Source organism: Mytilus edulis, chromosome 5 (assembly GCF_963676685.1).
Source record: "Mytilus edulis chromosome 5, xbMytEdul2.2, whole genome shotgun sequence".
Taxonomy (NCBI): domain Eukaryota; kingdom Metazoa; phylum Mollusca; class Bivalvia; order Mytilida; family Mytilidae; genus Mytilus; species Mytilus edulis.
Window position 1 is genome coordinate 16,073,717 of NC_092348.1, and position 20,321 is coordinate 16,094,037.

A 20,321-nucleotide genomic window follows, 5' to 3' on the forward strand; every position below is an offset into this window, starting at 1 on the left:
ATTCAGATATAAGGCTAATTTATGGTATGTGGGCTAACCATGATGAGTTACAGATCAAGTTTAAGTTTCGTTCCACTCCGAAAATTTTTGCCGAAATTAAGGGTTTATAACTTTGAAATTTGTTGAAAATCACAGTTATATAGACTTCTTTTCTATATGCCTTTAGATTTTGAGCTGATTTTTAATATGTGAGACTACCATCATGTTTGTGTTCACATGTGTTATTAAAATTGCAGATTTTCCCACTTTTTGCGATGGCTCATTCGTGTCGCTTTGACACATCTATAACTTTGTTCTATTGATAATCTCTGAAAAGTTGATGAGGCCAAGTAATATTCTTTAACTGCATAGCGTTTGTTTAAAAACATTCAGTACAACTATATTTTTCTTTTAAATGAATCAAATGATGAAATCATCTACATTTCTTGGAATACTTCCTTTTCAATTTCCATTCTTGCACATAATGTGACAATGTATACAATTTATGCTATGCACTGACATTTGTATTTTAATTTTAATCTTATTGTTTCAGGAACATGTGTGTGATTATTTCTTCCTCTTGATTAACAGATCTGCAGTGAGTTGATAGAACAAAGTATATATAAAGCGCAGACAACTGTCAATAAGAATAAAGGACAATTCTCAGTAATCAGCCTCTTTCTTCAAATAGTTTGAATAGAAAACAATTATGAATAATATCAGTGTCGCAGTGTTGGTGGCTTTAGTCCTTATTGGATCATTTGCTGTGCAAAGTGGTAAGTAAAATTTGACTGACATGAAATAATTGCTAATGTATGTCATATTCATTTTAGTTTGAAGCTTTCTTATTGCCTACAAAAATAACTACAGCAATTGATTTTATGTTTCGTTTCTTTTTTTGAAATTTTAGTCACCGCCAAAATATATATATATTTTTAATTTTTTTAGTCATTTGTTCTCTTGTGTCTTGTGTCTCATTGACAATCATACTACATATTATTAATAATAATATTAGCTGTTTTACTCGAAAACTGAGCAATATTAATTTATTTTAACGATATCAATTTAGTTTTGCAATTAAAGTATCAGACATTATCAAAAAAGTAATTTTTAAATTAGGACTAATTGAACATGCATTTCATCGCCACTGGCTTTTTTCAGATGCAGCTGATGTAAGTATAAAAATATCATAGTTAACAGAGGGAAACAACAATTACAAAGAATGTAATTTTTTGAAGTTACACATTTTACATAGTAAACATTGGTAAACAAGATTGATAAAAATTAACAATGTAGAAATAAAACACAGAGAAGAAATTTACTGTAGTTATTTCATTGACACGCATACCACATCTTCTTATTTATATACATTTTATGCATTTACAAATAATTGCAACAATGGATTGAATAAGTTTTATCTTTCGTGCATTGACTCATTAACCGATGTTTCTAATGTTTTGAAAAATCTGATAATATGAACGTTTATCGGAAGAAGTTTCAGATCGTTCGATGATCTAATATTGATCACATCAATTGTCCTTATTTCCTATTTAATATCCATTGCATTTAAAAAAAACATGGTTAGGTAGGTGTTGGGTGCTCATATACTAAACAACCTTGCTATACGTTTACATGTCTGTCCAAATTCATTATCTACAAATAGAAATATGTATCTGAATATTCCTTTAGGGTTTTGGTGTAACATTTATAATGAGTTTTTGACATTCCTATGAGATTGATCTACTACTGTATATAGCGTGTGATGACATTTTACCCCATTTTTTAAAGAAATATTTTCTTTATGTATTCGTCTATTTTGTTTTAACAAATTAGTCTTGAGATGAAGAATTTTGTGTATACAATTTTGAATACATTTTTAAATTTTGAAAATGAGAGATCGAAAAAAAAAAATATGTCTAATAAATATTTTTTTTTAATATAAATTGAAATGCTAGTATTTGGGTGTTATAAAATATTTACGAGAAATTGTGTCGATAAATCGGTCATTTTTTCTCTATTCGTACATAATTTGTCCCTGACACGTATTTGAATATGGACTCGTATTCGTTATCGAATCTAAATCTGAATTGATTTTCACTTTTATTATCGTTATAAATATTTCAGTATTATGGTCCAAACTATGGTCCTCCAAGACGTTACGGTGGTGGCTACTATAACAGATACAATAGATATGGCAGACGTTATGGCGGGTATAAAGGCTGGAACAATGGTTGGAATAGAGGCCGACGGGGAAAATATTGGTAGAGGAATAAATAATAACTAGCAAAGACACCAGTAAACTGTCAATATTGATATGAACGATATATAATAAAGTTTTATGTTTCCTCTAAAAAAAATATGTGTTCTTGTCAATCTTTGTAATTATGATTGATTGGTTGATTTGCCGGCACCATAGAACAAAATACAAATAATACGTTTACACCCTTTCACGAATTTCAAGACTAAAACCATTATCTTAATACCAAAATGCAAAAATGATAGTAATTGTATGTAATATTTCAAGACAAAAATGTTTTCCCATCTTAATTATATCTAAGAAAATACGAAAATCTTTCATAAGAATAATATCTTGGCAGAGCACAAATCATTCATGACATCATTGAATATTTCAATGATCATCAAAACTTGTATTGGATACCTAAATCAAAAAAAGAACCACGCAAACAACTTTACATTGCCGCCCATCTACAATTTTTACACAGGTATTGTCCATAAAATTAACAAGGTTTGTGCGCAGTAAGGATAACTTACAGAAACAGTGTACCACTGCTCACTTTTGTAGTGGCAATAACCGAATGTTAAGCAATCATAAAAAAACGTCTAAAAAATTTTGAATTCCGGTTTGTCTCTGAAATAAGTTCTGTATAAACCTTCAATTTCCCTCCATTTGTACAATAATTCCTCATGAAAAATTAAAAACACTTGTTGTAGAAAGAATAAAGTATAAAGTTCAAACTTGCATGTAGTTACATAAGCGCATCACTGTTTTTGATATATCCTGTGATTTTGTCGTTGATGAAATATGTTTGTTGTTGTTCTGCTGTTTGTGTCGACTATTATATTATTTGATGGTGCGTTTCTCTGTTATGAATATTCTTGTATGTGTTTGTGCTGTATTTCTGTCACATAGTGTTTTAGCGATATATTTTAACATTATCATAAAGCGGGAGGTCTAGCTAGTCATTAAACCAGGTTCAACCCACCATTTTTCTTAAATTTTCTGTACTCAGTCAGAAATTTGGAAGCTGTTATCAAATATTTCGTTTCTATGTGTATTGGCTTTCGTTTTTGTTGCACTTCAGTGTTCCTGAAGTTCCTTTCTTTTGCTCTTATTCTATATCTATATATATATTTGATGTGTTTATTACGCGGATTACCTGTTAGTGGAGTGATAGATCTAGAAAAAGGTGCTTATTCTACGACTTTAATGGACCGGCATACCTGCAGGCTAAAAACTATTTTTTTTGCAAAGCCAATACCTTAAGCTAACTATTTTGACCGGTCGAAGACATTTAATGCGGTGTAGGTTTTTCATAAAATGGAAAGAAAAAACACATTTGGATATTATTTCAAATTTTGTTACTTTTGTTTTTTTAATTTTGTTACTTTTTTTTGTCTTTTGACATATGATTTTGCATTGTATACAGAGTTTAATTGTTTATTCATAATGTTAAACTAGAATTCCTTTTTTTTCTCTTAATTTTGTCTATTTTCACTCAGTTTAGCGAAAGCACACTGTTTATTATTTTAACGAAGAGGTTACAACATTTGTAAATTGAGATTTCATTGATAATTTTATGATTTTCCGAATTAAAATGTTTTAAACTTCCAATTGTAAAGTTTCGAAGCCATTCCAAGTCAGAATTTTTTAATAATTTAGCTTTACATTGAGAATTTTTAACTTTTCATTATAGTTATGATATGTTTTAGATTGTTACCCCGATTTTGTTTTTTGTCCATTGATTTATGCGTTTTGAACAGCGGTATATACTACTGTTGCCTTCATATATGACCTCCTCATCATTCTGATGCTCATTTAAATATTGTAGTAATGTTTCTAACCTTCCTGTCGACAAACTGCGAAAAGTCGTGGCAATAACAGAATGCATACTTGCTTTTAACATAAACCTGTTAACCCTATTTTATCTTGCTTTGGCATTACAATTACACAACGAGTTTGGCTCTAAATTTTTTATTGAAAATCGAAACTCTCATGGTTTTTGTGCATGTTATTCTAAAGTTCGCAGATATCAGACTAGTTTTGCAAATTTGGAAATAGACAGAATCCAAGATGTCCTATGTGCCTAATGGTATTGCTATTCTTAGAAAATGTGGTCGTATTATACATCAGGGAGCAGAAAATATTGACTTAAATGCTGAAACAATCGATGGGAAAAATACATTTCACTCCATGCCGGGAGTTGTATTTCAGTATCAAAACGAATCATCAAACGCCCAAATGAGTACCCTAAAGGTTAAACGGGGACTAGAAAGATGTTTGACGTTGAATGATCCGAATACCAATCTTATGGCATGTTTACCTCTCGACAAGCCATTATAGACCTCCTAGTTATTCTAATGTTTATGGGAAGATTGTGTCTTGTTTCATCGAAAGCCGAGATACATCTTTCCTGTCTTTGGTATTTCTTTTCTTTCGAGACAAAACTTAGATTCGATTCCATTTTCTGCAGAAAGTACTGAACAAATTGTTCCATTTTGGACCGGTTATTACGAGAGGCTAAATCTGAAATGTCGTCTGTAGCCTATGTTCCGGTTATAGATGCCAAGCCTCGACATGGCAATAGTATTTACAACTATGAAACGATGTTTAGATATGCCAAAAGGTGCTGGTCAACAATATGTTGTGCAAACATTTGACAACTAATTGTTTGCTGTTGCCCATATGTAAAATGGTCTATTTCAGACGTGTTCGAGGATGTTTTTTGGCATATAAGGCTAGCTCTCATGGCTCTTTTGTTTAATTTAAAAGCATTCGTCAATTGGTGTTAAGACGGAAATCGTTAATTAATATTGAACCAAATGTATATATGTCACAGTTCATTTGCTGAAACACTTAAAAGCGCTAAAGTTATTGCAAAGTTTTTTTTCCTGATTTTGAAGAACAAATGTTGCCATTGTTTGACGAATTCAGAATACACTCTAGCTTGTTAACAATCACCAACCTTCGCATTTTTGGATTTGTTTCTTAGAGCAGTTAATATATTGTTATAGAACATTAGGGCTGAACGGAATTAGCAGTGGCTTTTACATTTGAAAATGGTAGCTGCAATGTTGCGATGCTTTTTCATTACCAATCGGACGAACTATGCTAGGTGGACACCAGCCTACATATTGGATATGTTGAATCTGTCTGAAACGATAAAATCTGTCTTTATGTCAGGTGAGTTTTCAATCAGACAAAAACATGGAGCCTTACATAGTATTTGGAGTGATATGGCTACAGAGAAAACTATTATTAAAGATTCTATAGGTTGTAGAGGCATGATATGACTGACAAGGGAAAAAAACGCTGTATTTCGATGAATGCTTACAAGACATATCCTTGCGCATTTAGTTCTGATATAAGATCAAGATTGGGATTAGCCACAGATGCAGAAATTGAACACGAAGAAAAAATTCAACGACAATGACACTAGACAAGAAGAATGTCTCTGATTTGATAGAGTATATGCATTCAAATATGACCGATCCATTTAACGTTGCCTATCTTCCTTAGCCATTTATAAATACTATTATTTCTACAGAAATGAAAGCCTCAATAAATGTTCATGATTCTCTTCTTAAATCTGTTGAACGTGGCAACTAGCTATATATAGCTAGTTAAATCTTTTGTGGAAGGCTACTCTAATGAGTCTGAAACCAATGTCTTCTACAATCCTATGTCGAGGTCTGCTCTCAATACTTTCGATGATATGACCAAGACCTCAAAACTCAAGTGTAAATCAGGTGACTTTTTCAAGGCACATAACCCAGTAAAAATAGTTCGTCGTGCTTTAGTTCTTGATAATGTTCGTGAGAATGAGACTGTAGTCAGGATATTGGCATATTTTATCGGTCCCTTAGCTTCAGCTCTGTTCCATGATAATGATTCCATGTGGAAATGTAAATGTGATATAGTTCATCTCCTTGAAGAGGAAATTTGCTCTTCTTTCAATCTTCCAAGTTATGATAACATTTATTAAAGGCACCAGGCTTATAACTTGAAACGCCAGACGCAACTTTCGTCTACATAAGACTCATCAGTGACGCTCAGACCAAAATAGTTAGAAAGGCTAAACAAGTTTAAAGTTGACGAGCATTGAAGACAAAAAAATCCAAAAAGTTGTGCCAAATCCGATAAGTTTTCAAACGGAGATTAGAAATCGCCGTTAACATTGGGAATGCACTCATTGTATGATTCGAAGCGAAAGTTTAGGTTTTTTGATGATCTAAACAAGCTAAGGGTGGAGTTTGCCGTCACAAAGGATGCCAGTCTTGTGAAAATTCCTTCATTTGAAAACACGTTTTACAGCACATCCCACGTGCAATGCTTCAAACGCAAATTTGGATAAACTTTCATATTGCTAGATCATACTTTCCAAAGACTCTGGTTGGTAAGAGGGTAAAGTAGATTGTCAGTAGATTTCCTTCAAGACCTTGTTTTTACGTATACGGACAAGGGAAAAAGCTTGCAATAACAACAGTGCATGCAACCAACAGAAATCCGCGTATACCAATATTTGTTCATATGAAGGGTCTGATGGTTGTAGAAATTATTTAACTCACCGAGCACTATTGGAAGAAGACGACGATGAAAACGATTACTGATGTCAGGTTTTCAAAAGTTGTCATGCTCTTTGTTTATTAGAATACCCCCAAACAACCACTCTTTCTAAGGGGTCCATGTGTGTTTTTGTAAGACAAAGTCATATAAAACCTAAAAAGTTTATTGAGCTAGAATATAAGCTGAAACTTTAGTCCATCATTAAACTCATTTGATTTCATTGCCTTGTGAATTATTTGTGACTGCAATAAACAAACATAAACGCAAAAACCAAATTGACTACGATTCTTTTTATAAATGCCGTAAGATTCAAAAATATATTTTTAGAAATAAATGCGATGTAAAAAAAAATGTATTGAAATTCGGTTGTTCCATCTTCTATTGTGTTGCTAGTCTGAATTCCTTTTAACTTGGCATTTGGTGGTTTTATTATTTTCAAATTAAGTTGAAAATTAAGTGTCACAGTTTATTTCAGTATGAGTTTCTTGTTCAGTAAAAATTCAGATATTTTTTTAGAGACTTTTTATAATCACTTGTGAAATAAATTGGCAATAGTAAAAAATTCAATCACTAACCTATGACCTTATTTTAAAAAAAGAATGACCATATTTCAATTCTACGACAAGGCAAAAATGAAAGAATAAACATTTCTCTTTCCAAAAAGTCATAATTTAGCCTGCAGGTAGGGTGGTCCATTAAAGTTGAAAAATTGTTGGCTTGGTCACCCCACTATGTAGTACTATACGCTTCGTAAAGGGGATCAGTATCACTGACAACATATCTGTAAAACTTTGAAGAATAATTATTCAGTATTTTATTGGCTTTTGTATGGTATCAAACTTTGAACCGATGGTGGTCGAAAATTTGTTATTTTCATAAAGATCGGATTTCCAATTCTAAAAAATAGAAAGATAAAGTAAGAATTATGATAAGATCCATTTTTTAGCCACTGGAAATGCAAAGTAATATAAAGTTATTCAAGCCTTACAAACTCAATAAACCTGTGTTGTGTAAAATATTTAACTGTATTCTTACAAATGGTGATTTTCCTGAATTGTGGGTAAAAGTATTATTATCCCTGTATTCAAAAAAGGTGACGTTAATCAGCCTGGAAATTTTCGTGGAATATCTCTTGTGTCCCATATTGGAAAGCTGTTTACAACTCTCATAAACGCTCGACTTACTAAATGGAGTAGAAACCATGATGTACTAACAGATGCCCAGTTTGACTTCCGATCCGGTTATGGTACTACTGACGCCATCTTTCTCAATTTTTTAATTTCAAAATCTTTGAAATCTGGTAAAAGATTCTATTGTTGTTTTGTAAACTATAAAACGGCGTTTGACAGTGTCACATATATGAAATTATGGTTACGACTTATTAGGTTAGGTGTAACTGGTAAACTATTTAATGTATTAAAATATATGTATTCAAAACTTAAATGTTGTGTAAAATTTGATGGTAGCTTCTCAAATCTCTTTAATAGTAATGTTGGTATAATGCAGGGGGAATCATTATCCCCATTTTTGTATTCATTGTACGTGATGACATGGAAATAGAGCTTATTAGTCAAGGATGTCAACCTTAGTTAAAAATATTGAACTTGTATTTACTTATGTATGCAGATGACACAATATTGTTCAGCGAAAATATTGAAGATTTACAAAAGATGATTATTTGTTTAAATGTCTATTCTAATAAGTACAATTTACTTATTAATTGTTTAAAAACAAAAATTGTTGTATTCAGAAACAGAGGACAAGTTAAAGCAAATGAGAGATGGTATTTAAATGGACATTCAATATATATGTGTGATGAATGTGTATATCTGGGTATTTTATTTAGATATAATGGTTCTTTTACATATACTCAAAAATCATTAGTAAACCAAGGTCGTAAAGCATTATTTTGTCTGTATAGTAAATTGCAGGATGACTGTTTTAATTTTGAAACTATGCTGTCATTGTTTGACACGTATGTATCAAGTATTTTGAATTATAGTTGTGAAGTTTGGGGAAATCACAAATGTGATGATATTGAACAAGTTCAAATGAAATTTTTAAAACGTATATTAAAGGTGAAAGCAACTTCTGTTTATTATATGGTTTATTGTGAGTTGGGACGATACCCTATGTTTATAGAAAGATATTGTCGAATGTTAAAATATTAGTTTAAGTTATTATGTACTGATAACTGTATTCTTAAATGTTGATATGAAGAAATGCTCGAGAGATGTTATAAAAACCAAACGACAAATATAACTGGGCCTGTCGAATTAGAGACATATTATACATGTATGGGTTCCAGGATGTATGGTTATATCAGGGTGTAAAAAATGTTGATTTGTTTTTACGTGAATTCAAAGATAGAGTAAAGGGTAGCTTTCATAGTGAAATGAACTCATTTTTTGAAGACTCGCCAAAATGTATTTTGTATAGATATGTATTTGACCCCAACATGTTACAATTTTATTTAGATCATGCTGTAAATTATATTTATGAACCATTTATTTGTAAATATCGCATATCTGCTCACTGTTTGAATATAGAAACTGGTCGATTTTATAATATTGAGAGACATCTGAGACTTTGTAATATGTGTGATAACCAAGTAATTGAAGATGAATATCATTTTAGTTTGGTATGTGAAAAGTATAATGAACTTCGAAAGAAATTTATCAAACCATATTAATGGAGAAAACTTTTGATTTTTAAACTCATACAACTGCTATCTGTTCATAATGTAAAGGAACTTAACAATTTAGGAAAGTTTGTATTTCTGGTTGAGAAGGCACGTAATAAGTTTCATCATTATAAATGCTTAATATGTGTTAAGTTTTATCATACTCTGCTGTACTGTTATATGGGTATACTTACTTATATGATTATCTGACTAATTGTTTAAATGTAAATATATTTCACTGATGTAATTGAATATTTGTAATATTTATATTCTATAAGCTGTATTGCTTACGAATAAAAAGATTATTATGTTAATTTCAATGATTACTTAACAGATTATGACGTCGTAAATTATTGATTATTTACCTACAATTGACATTTTACTCATAGGTTTTGGTCAATAACATAAACGGTTCTTATCTAAATGCAACATATGCGCATTTCGATTATTTTAAAATGTCTCTTCAGTGACACTCGATACCAAAATATTTGAAATAAAGAATATAAATGAGCAACAACAATTTTATCTAAAAACACATTTTTTCTTACATGTTTAGGTATATATTGATGACAAAATATCAAAATGAGGATATTTTGACGATGTTTTACCTTTTTGCATTTAATGTCATAAGTTTACTGCCTTGGTTGTGAGATATATGTATTGATTTTGTTTATCAATTTAATTATATACAAGTATTCTTTGTCAATTCCATTTTCTACTTGCAGACATAAGGAGGGATAACACTCTCAATACTATTTGTTTGAACTACTATTTTTAACTCAGTCAACACATCCTGATTAAATGCAGACATATTACATTGCACAAGATCATGGGTTTTTAGTCTGTTTATGATGTCTTTTCAATTAATCCACCACATGTGCACTTATTCATGATTCACTCTGCGAAACATGATTTTTTTTTGTATTTGATTTTAGTATTGTTGTTCATACTACACCAATATTTAATCCCCTTTACCGTGATATGTATTAATGTATATCGTTTATGTATGCCATGTTCTGTACTTTGATTGTATTGGTTTAATAGAGAATAACTTATTATTCATATTACATGTAGTTGTGATTGGACTTGAACTGGCTTTCAGTAACTTTTATTTATGTGGAGCAAAATGTGCTTACCCATCCGAATCACATTAGACCACCCCCAGTTTTAAGTTTTAAGTTGTGTTGCTTAGTCTTAAAATTTTGAGTTGTGTATTGTGTACACTTGTTTTTCTGTCAGTATTTTTCTTAAGCCATGGCCTTTTTAGTTTATTTTTTGCCTTGAATGTCCCTCTGTTATCTTTCACCTTATTTTTTTCTCTGTGCTTATTGCTTCTTTTTTTTATATAAAGTTCTACAAATAGCACAGAGTCATCAATAAAAAGAAGAAAAATATACAACAAACAACATAACTTGAAAATATGAACGGGAAAAGTCTAAAAATATGTTTTTCTTCTGTTTTTTTTTACATTCTCATAGATCTCTAGCACTAGGCATGACCAAATCAACAGCACATTTCTCTCGAAAAACACCGTGTGCTTTTTAAATAGCTTTGACTTTTTTGAATGATTTTAAAGATGAAGTAGTTAAGTTCTGTTCTGTAATTGTATCGCGTTTGTTTAAAAAAATGTGTTAACGTTTCCCGAAAAGAACATTGACAAATCATTAAAATATTTGTACTTTGATTTTCATGCATACAAAATCAAGCAATTAAACAATTTGCTTTTTTTTCGTTGTTATGTTGTGGACATTTCTAAAGCATCTAAGACTTACAAAATAAGAAAATGAGTCCTGTTCAATACACATTTTGATCAGATGCTAGTGATTCGTGACAAGACTTACGTCAGATTTAAATCAAACGTAACAGATACAGAACAACTTGGAAAAGGTATTTTTTGCGGCTTTTAAATCTTTGGACATCCGTTATAGTGTACAATAAGTACTTCAAAATTATCGGTATTTAAAACGTCTTAAAATGGCAATATTATTATCAGTTTTATATCAGATACTACAGATAGAGGCATATTAGTTTTATTTAAAGGATAATTTCTTTGCAGTTTTTCATGTATTCCTAAAATAGACCCTTAACATTTATAACAGATTCAATCATTAATTATTTCTACTTAAATTAAACCATGTCAGCATGTTTTGTTAACATCTTCCTTGTAGAACTATAATCAAACATTGACATAATAATATATTGGTTTTAAAATGTAAATTACATTATAATTATGATGTAAATAATATATGTTAATATATTCATACGTTAAAATCATGTTCTACATGATTATCAGCTTGAAATGTTTCATATAATGTGTATTTCAATTAGTTATTATCTGTGTTTATAAAAAAAATGGAAACGATACAGATCGTTTTCGCAAGCATGATACTTCTTTTAATAGCCTTTGTTACTTTTCTCGCAGCATATGCAACTTGTTAATTTGGTACAAGCAATAACAAGCGGGAAACGATTGAGAACTATAATATACGACAAGAGAGATGGTTTAATCTTTCCTATATCTCATTGTTTATATGATCTGGTGTTTCCTATATTGATAATTTACAAAAGTTGCTGCCTACTATGAAACTATGGAACTCATGATCAAGGTGGTCAATTTAGATTGTTCTTTCGAAAATTAACGGACACCGTCTTGATTCATTTGACCGTTATTGAGAATATATATGTCAGGTTGATTAGCAGCCAGCACGAGGAAAACTTTTCCCAATTAAAACCCAAATGTCGGTTTTAATGTCGATTTACACGACTTATTGCATAGTAATTCGTCGCCCACATAATGCGTATCACCAGGTCAGCGCTATGACCATATATGGGATTGCATAGCAAAATGTATACACATTAACTACATACTTCAACACGGGTTCGACTAAAAACTATTGGTTTGGTTCTACAGAGATAAAAAAAAAACCTGGTAAAAATGCACACACCGTATAAAACATTATTTAGGCAAAACACGACAATAGGTAATTTGCAGTATCATCAATGATTTAATATTATTCATAGAACTTAGAAATGTATAAAATCTATAGAATTTGTGGTTTATTTTATACATTTTCTGAGTTGTAGTTGCACTAGAAAACTCAAGATGAGGTGAAATTGCAACGGAGAATCGCAATATTTTAATTTGGCAATAATGGTTATTTCCAATAAAGGTACGTACATTGCAATAGAAAGTATGTAAATTTTGTTTTAAAAGATGGAACAATCAGACGTAAATGTCTGTAAACTCAAAATATGAATGCACCTCTAAATTTTATTCAGTATAACGAATCAGTTGATAAGAAACATAATCTATAAAACGTTATTTAAAACTAATACTTTCTTAAAAATATCAGTAATTCGCGGGAGCTAGAAATAAAAAAAGAATAATCACTCGATGCCATTTATCTTGACTCCCGGTGCTCATAAAGTTTCAGAATTTCTCTATTATGAAAGCGCATATTCAACTACATTAAACGATATATACAAAATTTGTTTGAATAAATATTAATCATGTCCTAAAATGTTATATTGCTTATGAAACGAACTTGACAACTTCTTTCTGCTTCAACACGAATATTCGCATGTCACTTAATTATTCGTAGCAGAAAATTTTTCGTGACAGTGTTTGCTGCATTCAAAACTACGGTATTTTAAGGTCGGTTCAATCTGTTTTAATAATTTTAATAGAAGTTAAGATTGTCTCTTGATTATTTGTAATTTAGTATCAATACTGTCTAACGAAATATATGTAGACGAAATAGATTAATTCTGTACCCATGTTTGTCCGTATTTTCTTATGAATAATATGATCATTAACATGAATATTTAATATACAGTTCCTTGGCATTCAACAAAGTCACAAAATTCATAAGCTTCGAGGAACTTAACTGTATTACACAAACGTTTTAATACACTGTTGTTAACTAACATAATAAAGTTTCAAGAAACATTCAAGCGGATTGTCATGTACAAGAAGTACGTGTTCGCTTGATTTTACAGTATGAATATAATGATAAGTTATTTACATCATGATTATTTTTTAACTTATATTTATAAACTCCCTTTTGTAATTACATTGTTAGATTATAGTTATACAAGGAAGTTGTTTTTACATGGAAGTTGTTCAAAACACATGCTTCCATTGTTTACGTTCACTACAAAGAATGCATTTCGTAACGAGACTATTTTAGAAATACCTAAGACATTGCAAGGAATTTGGCCCTGTTTTACGTTTACAATATCCCTTTTCATTTACATTTAAACCCATCAACATATAGCTTTGCCTGTCTTATTCCGTGTGTGTCTGTCCCATAGCAAGGAGCTTGCAAATCAGTGGTTATCGTTTATTTTCTTTATTAGTATTCTATATCATACAATTTTTAATGTATTTCATATTCATTTTTTTTGTAGATTTTTCATTACCTGCCTGATTGTTTTTACTTCATTCAAGACTTTATATTAAATATCAAACAGACTATTTGAAATTGTTCTATGATTTTGAATTATAGTAACTGCAAAATAACTTGATGACAGTAAACATATAAAAGTTGCATGATATCCAAACTGTAAAAGAGTCAAGAAAAGATATAGTGAGCATCCGCACATTCCGCATGTGATATTTCGCTTATATCTTAAAAAATGGTTCATTATCCATACATTTTAAATACAAAGACAGTGTTTGAAACAAGACCATATCAATCTGAAATGTGGTATTAATTAGAATGGGTTTGAAATCATATCTAATATTTTAGCTCTGTTTCCTATTTAACATAACATTTCATATTTTACTAGTATTATTTATCTTTAGATATCGTATATTAGATTAGCTTACACTACACATATGAAGTCAATGTCTTAGGAAGATTTTTTTATAATAGTTGAAACTAAATTGTTATTCTTTATGTTTTATTTCAGATGCAGGTGCTGTAAGTACATGTACCTGTAGTTCTTTTTGAATGATATAACAGTAACATATTGGTGCGTTTGTCATACACTTGAGAGGTTGAGCGCTATAAAACTAGCTTCAATCCACCATTTTCTTAATTTGAAAATGCCTTTACCAAGTCAGGATTATAACCGTATTTGTCCGTTCGTTTGATGTGTATATTCATTTGATTTTGCCATTTGATTAGAGACTTTTCATTTTGAGTTTCCTCAGAGTTCAGTATTTTTAAGATTATTTTTTTTGTATACCATGCTATGTACGTATTGACGTTGTAGCTATACACAATAAATAATATTAGGTAAAATGAACAATGTATACATGGAACACACATATGAAAGAAAAGGTCCGAAAGATAAAAGAGCGATATTCAAACTCATTAATCGAAAATAAACTAACAACGCCATGTCTAAAAAAGATAAATGATAGTACACAAGGCACAACGTAGAAAACTAAGGACTTTGCAGCACAAATCCCACCGCTATTGTTTATATGAATTTAAATTTATCTTGTTATGGTGTGGGATCGCAATGATTCAATAAACAAAACTATTAAGGTTTTCTTTAGTATCTGTAAATTTTAATGTGTTTGAAGGAACTTATGTTCTGAACTAAATTTTATGCTACATGTTGACCTTACGTTGTTCACATCCGTTGTATATCTCAATTTTTTGTGTCTTGTGTGCTTCAATCCTGCTATATAGTTACAAATCTATCAGTTCTATTCTCATTTTACTATCTTAATATTCTTTTTGGCATATTTTTTTTATGTTTATTTAGTTTTATTTATGACTGTCTTTAGTGTGTGAAATGATTTGTGAAGCAATTCGAAGTTTGCTATTGCATGGTTTTAAAAACGCATTTAATGGCAATTTTAAAGAAAAATTACTTTTTTCTCGTATTTTAAGAAATAATCGGGTCATGTTTCTTTATATACAGAGGGTGTATTTTCTGTATAATTTTCATAATATGTTTTTCAATTTTGAATCCCGAACTTTCTATTGCTAATGAGCGATCAAATACAGGAAACAGTAGTTTACCGATGTTCAAACGCAAAAACAAATGCCGATGAAATATATATTTAAATGGTCCTTGGAATTGGAATACAATGATAGGGTGATGAGTTTTTTGCAGTATTGACAGAACATTGTTTCAAGGAATCTGTTATTTTCTTCTCACCCCATCCCCTGACACATTTTAAGTGGACAAGTATAGTCTTCCTTATTGAATCTACATCATAATTGATGCTGAATTACTATTTCAGTATTACGGTCCAAACTATGGTCCTCCAAGACGTTACGGAGGTGGCAACTATAACAGATACAATAGATATGGCGGACGTTATGGCGGAAATAGACCCTGGAACTGGAATAAAGGACGATATGCACGAAAATATTGGTAGAGGAATAAATAAGCTGTCAATAATAATATAAAAGATAGATAATAAAGTTTTATTACTGTTTCATCTAAATTCCATTTTTCTGTACTCTTAATTGTTGTGATTGATTTATTTGTATAAGCAGCCGGTTACGTCCAATCTGTGATTTTTTTAAATTGTTTTTAAAATTCTATTTGTATCCAATTGATTAGTTATTAAGCCTTTTTCAACTGATTTCTTTAGATCGCTCTTACGTTTTACAGTTACGCCACTGTCCTATTCTTTACAGTACACTACCAAATAAAATTTAAACCCCCGTTTTAAAGTCATAATCGACAATTTTTTCCTCCGTTAAAAGGGTACCTTAAACTACATTTTTTGGGGAAAATAATTCTCAATTTTATCTTAAAAATCAGCCCGAAAATAAAACATGTTATCATGAAGAAAAATTTATCATTATGCTATAGTTTCTCATTGACAACATATCTTTAGAATAAAAGGTAGAATTCCTCAGCAGAGGATCGGCATACCGAATTGAACCGACGATGCATTTCTGCTTGTCAACCTTTTCTTATTATCATACGAGTCGGATTCCCTTTAGACAATTGTAAAAAAAACAAAATTATCAAGTTTATCCTTTTAGAGTTTTCCTCGTAGTTCGGAATTTTTATTATTTTACTTTTTAGTAGCATATCCAGGTATATTGGTGATATTTTCTTTCCAATATTGATTTAAACTCTTCTGGTTTGCTGTTATAACATATTTTCCTGAACTAGAGAGATGAAAAACGAACAGGTACATCTTCCTCCTCCTCATTGCTAGACAGGGACCGGTCATTTCAGGAGAAAAAATCAATGACAAACGAGACGATTCCAATATTAAAAATATAAATTTAGAACTTAGAAGCAACATATCAAACTTGACCCAGGTATGATGTATACAAGTTTCAACTCAAACGATAGTCAAGAGCTTGCAGCTGCTACTCAGACTCTGAATAATTTCATCGTTGTCAGATTTTTGTATTCTTTTGTTTCTCAAAAAAATTATCGTAGAGAACCAAGAACTAAAAGTCTCCTCACAGCTGATGCAAAATGCTTTTGAGTTATTGATTATAGGTACTAAAGCCGTGTATTTTTTTCTTTAATTTTCTTGACTTTTGCCTTTAATTTTTCTTCGAGCTATTATATTACATTCGGTCATATGACTTTTGACTTTCAAAGTGACTGTATTTGTGCATCCCTCTATCGAGGTATTGATTTTGGCTGTTCCCTGTGCAGGTTGGTCTTGAGGTGTGATTCGGACAAAAAGGTTATTACAGTTTTGTTTCAATTTCGTCCAGCTTTCTCTGTATGTTTTACTTAATTTTTTATTAATCGAGAAGGTGTATATCATATACTTTAACAATAAGTACCATCATCGACAGAAACATTTTATCGGTGTCTTTGTCCTTAAACAATCAACTGCAACTCCTTTTGTGCTAGTGTTTTAAGCTTTGTTAGTTGTATTGGTATGTTTTCTGATGGATCCCGTTTATTATCATTATAACCTATTATGTCTGTTTTTGCATCTCTAAGTTTAAGTTTAACCCATCATTTTGAAAGGGAGAGGACAGGCAGATTTATGAACAACCAAAGAAATATCTTAACGTTATAAAATTCACACAGGGCGATGTTAACTGTCTTTAGAGATAAACAATATGCTACAAGAATCCGATTACATATGGATAACATCATAAGTTTGAAGGGGCAGTATGTAAACATTTAAAAAGAAATCTTCAGAATAAAAATGGGAATGTGTCACAGAGAATACAACCCGACCAAAAGTGCAGAAAACGGTGAGAATTCACTGCACCCGGAGGTGGTCTCAATCTGGCCTCTTAGCAATAATATATACAGTTCAGTGAAAAAAATGGACGTTAATCCTAACAAAGGCCGGGGGCTCCTAATTTGAAACAAGCCCAAAAAGGTTGCGGAGTTAAAAAATATTAGAAGATGTGGTATTAGTGCAGATGAGACTGTCACTCTGGCTTCACCACGAAAAGCCCCAAAAAAACATATATTGCAGAAAATGTGACACTGCCAATTTTCTTACATAGTAAATTTGTATGAAAGTTAAAATAAAGAGCATATGGAAATGAAAATAAAAAAAAGAGATACCCCCAAAAAAATTTAGGCTAACGTGATCATCTGTTGAACTTTGTTTAGTATAAACATATTTATTTATAGTGGATTTTGAAACTTATAACTATAATTGTACTTATTACATACACTTGGTTATGACTTTGAAACTACGGTCATCGCATGATTATTTCAAAGAACTAGTTTGTATGGCTAGTTACTAATTGGCCCTGTGAACTGTTACATTACATTGACACATTCACTCATGAAATAATATCAAAGGTATAAGAATTTACCATACATGTATCTCGAAAGGTTGAAAACTTTTACGATCTGATGTTTTGCTTAACATGTTATCATAGACACACGAAAATGTATGATACACGGAACAGCTTTTCCCTTGTCTATGCAAACGATTCTCTCAATAATGCTGATGTTCTATTGTCTTCTTCCAAAATTGTGAGTCGCTTGTTAGATATTATCAATTCTGCAGTAATTTCTGATATTTCAATAAACGTGATATTGAAATTACTAGTACTATTTTGAAATAGGAATACAAAGATCGTGTATGGTTCAAAACATTTGCATAACAAAATGATTTCAATGCCTCAAAAGAGTTTTTCTAGATTGGCCTTCATCAAGTACGCTTTCACCAAAAAGTATATGAGCTAAGAATGAAAGGTAATTAATTCGGGATGTTTGTCTTATATGAAGTGTTGTGATGTATATAGATTTGCAGAGTCTATATCAATCAATTTTTTATTCAAAAGGTGTCCATGACTTATATCAGCATACATCTGGTATTATTTTGTGATTCATCCTCCAACGTCTGAATTAGATATTTTTGTCATACATTGGTCAAGCTCCATCGGGGAAAAACATATATGATTAACAGCATAGTTTGTATCTTGGTTTTTAATCAATATTTAAGTACGGAATGTTCCTGTTGCTTTTACCGCCTAGATTTTAGTAGTAATGTCTATTGAATTTACATTTTTCATCGATTTTTCCATAATTTTCATTAAAAAAAACTTGTTTACTTTTCATTTAACAAAAAAAAAACTTTATCCTTTTTAAACAAGTAAAGTCTGACAAGCGAAACGTATTATTATTGGTGTGTATCTATATTGTTGATCCAGTTCAAAACAACGGAAATTGAAAACAATTCCTTTCTGTTTCCTTTACTTAATAGATATAGGAAGATGTGGTGTAAGTGCTAATGAGACAATTCTCCATCCAAATAACAATTTAAAAGAAGTTAACCATTATAGGTCAATGTATGGCCTTCAACACGACGCCTTGGCTCCCACCGAACAACAAGCTATAAAGGGTCCCAAAATTACTCGTGTAAAACCATTCAAACAGGAAAACCAACGGTCTTATCTGTATAAAAAAAAACGAGAAACGAGAAACAAGTATAAATTACATAAACAAACGACAACTACTGTACATCAGATTCCTGACTTAGGACAGGTGCAAACATTTGCAGCGGGCTTAAACGTTTTAATGGATCCAAACCTTCTCCTTTTTTCTGAAACATTAGCATAACATCACAATGTAGAAAAACACACGATGAAATATCAATTGGCAGGCTTAACTCAATCAAAAAACGTAGATTTATACACTATGAGCGAGAAAATTTGATCTGCGATATCTGAATGCAAATGCACAGTTAATAAAATATAAGAGACAAACATTCAAGGCCAAAAAGCAAACAAACAAGTCCAAACAAAGCCATAGCAAGATACCACTGCGAAATATTTAACCCTTCCATTACTATTCATCTGTTCAATGCAGTAGCTTTTCAATATACGAGGACGTTCTTAATTTTAAAGTTTCTTAATTGTATCACTGAGGTTTTCCTAACATAATGGCACCTTCTGAACAAGTTAAAACATAGAGAGTTCGAGATATACGGCAGATTTTGCAAAATTGATACGGAGAACAATCTTTATTAAGAAAAACCTCATTTAAAGTAAGTTATGCATGGATGCATTAATAGCTTCTATTTAAGGATGTTCTTGGATATAACTTAAAACAATAAAAATCTATTACATTTGCAATATTATATCAATGCTGTCTTCACACTTGTTTGTCTTTTTTATTACTATCATCATTGTCAAATGGATATATCTATGGTATATGTAAACCTATAGTTACTAAAACATTTGAATTTTTGAATTCCAGCAGATTTTTACAACATTTGTTTCCAGTAAGTGCAATTGATTTTGAGGAAATTCAATTAACGTTTAAAAGGAAATATTAAAAAAAAAACTGTGTAAGATCATTCTTAGCGAAATTAAAAGCCACAATCCGCCTTTTGAAATAACATCAAAGATACATGAGTAAAAAATGTTAAATGATATAATTATTTTATCATTATTATCATGATTATAAATTATTATACACTTAAAATTT

At 30.8% G+C, this 20,321-nt stretch overlaps 1 long non-coding RNA gene across 1 annotated transcript; it reads left to right on the forward strand.

The window, feature by feature from the left end:
* The first annotated feature begins 1,043 nt into the window (after positions 1 to 1,043).
* Positions 1,044 to 3,891, forward strand: LOC139523084 (uncharacterized). Its single transcript, XR_011664557.1, has 2 exons — positions 1,044 to 1,151; positions 2,104 to 3,891. It is a non-coding gene; the product is annotated as an uncharacterized lncRNA (long non-coding RNA).
* Positions 3,892 to 20,321: the final 16,430 nt, after the last annotated feature.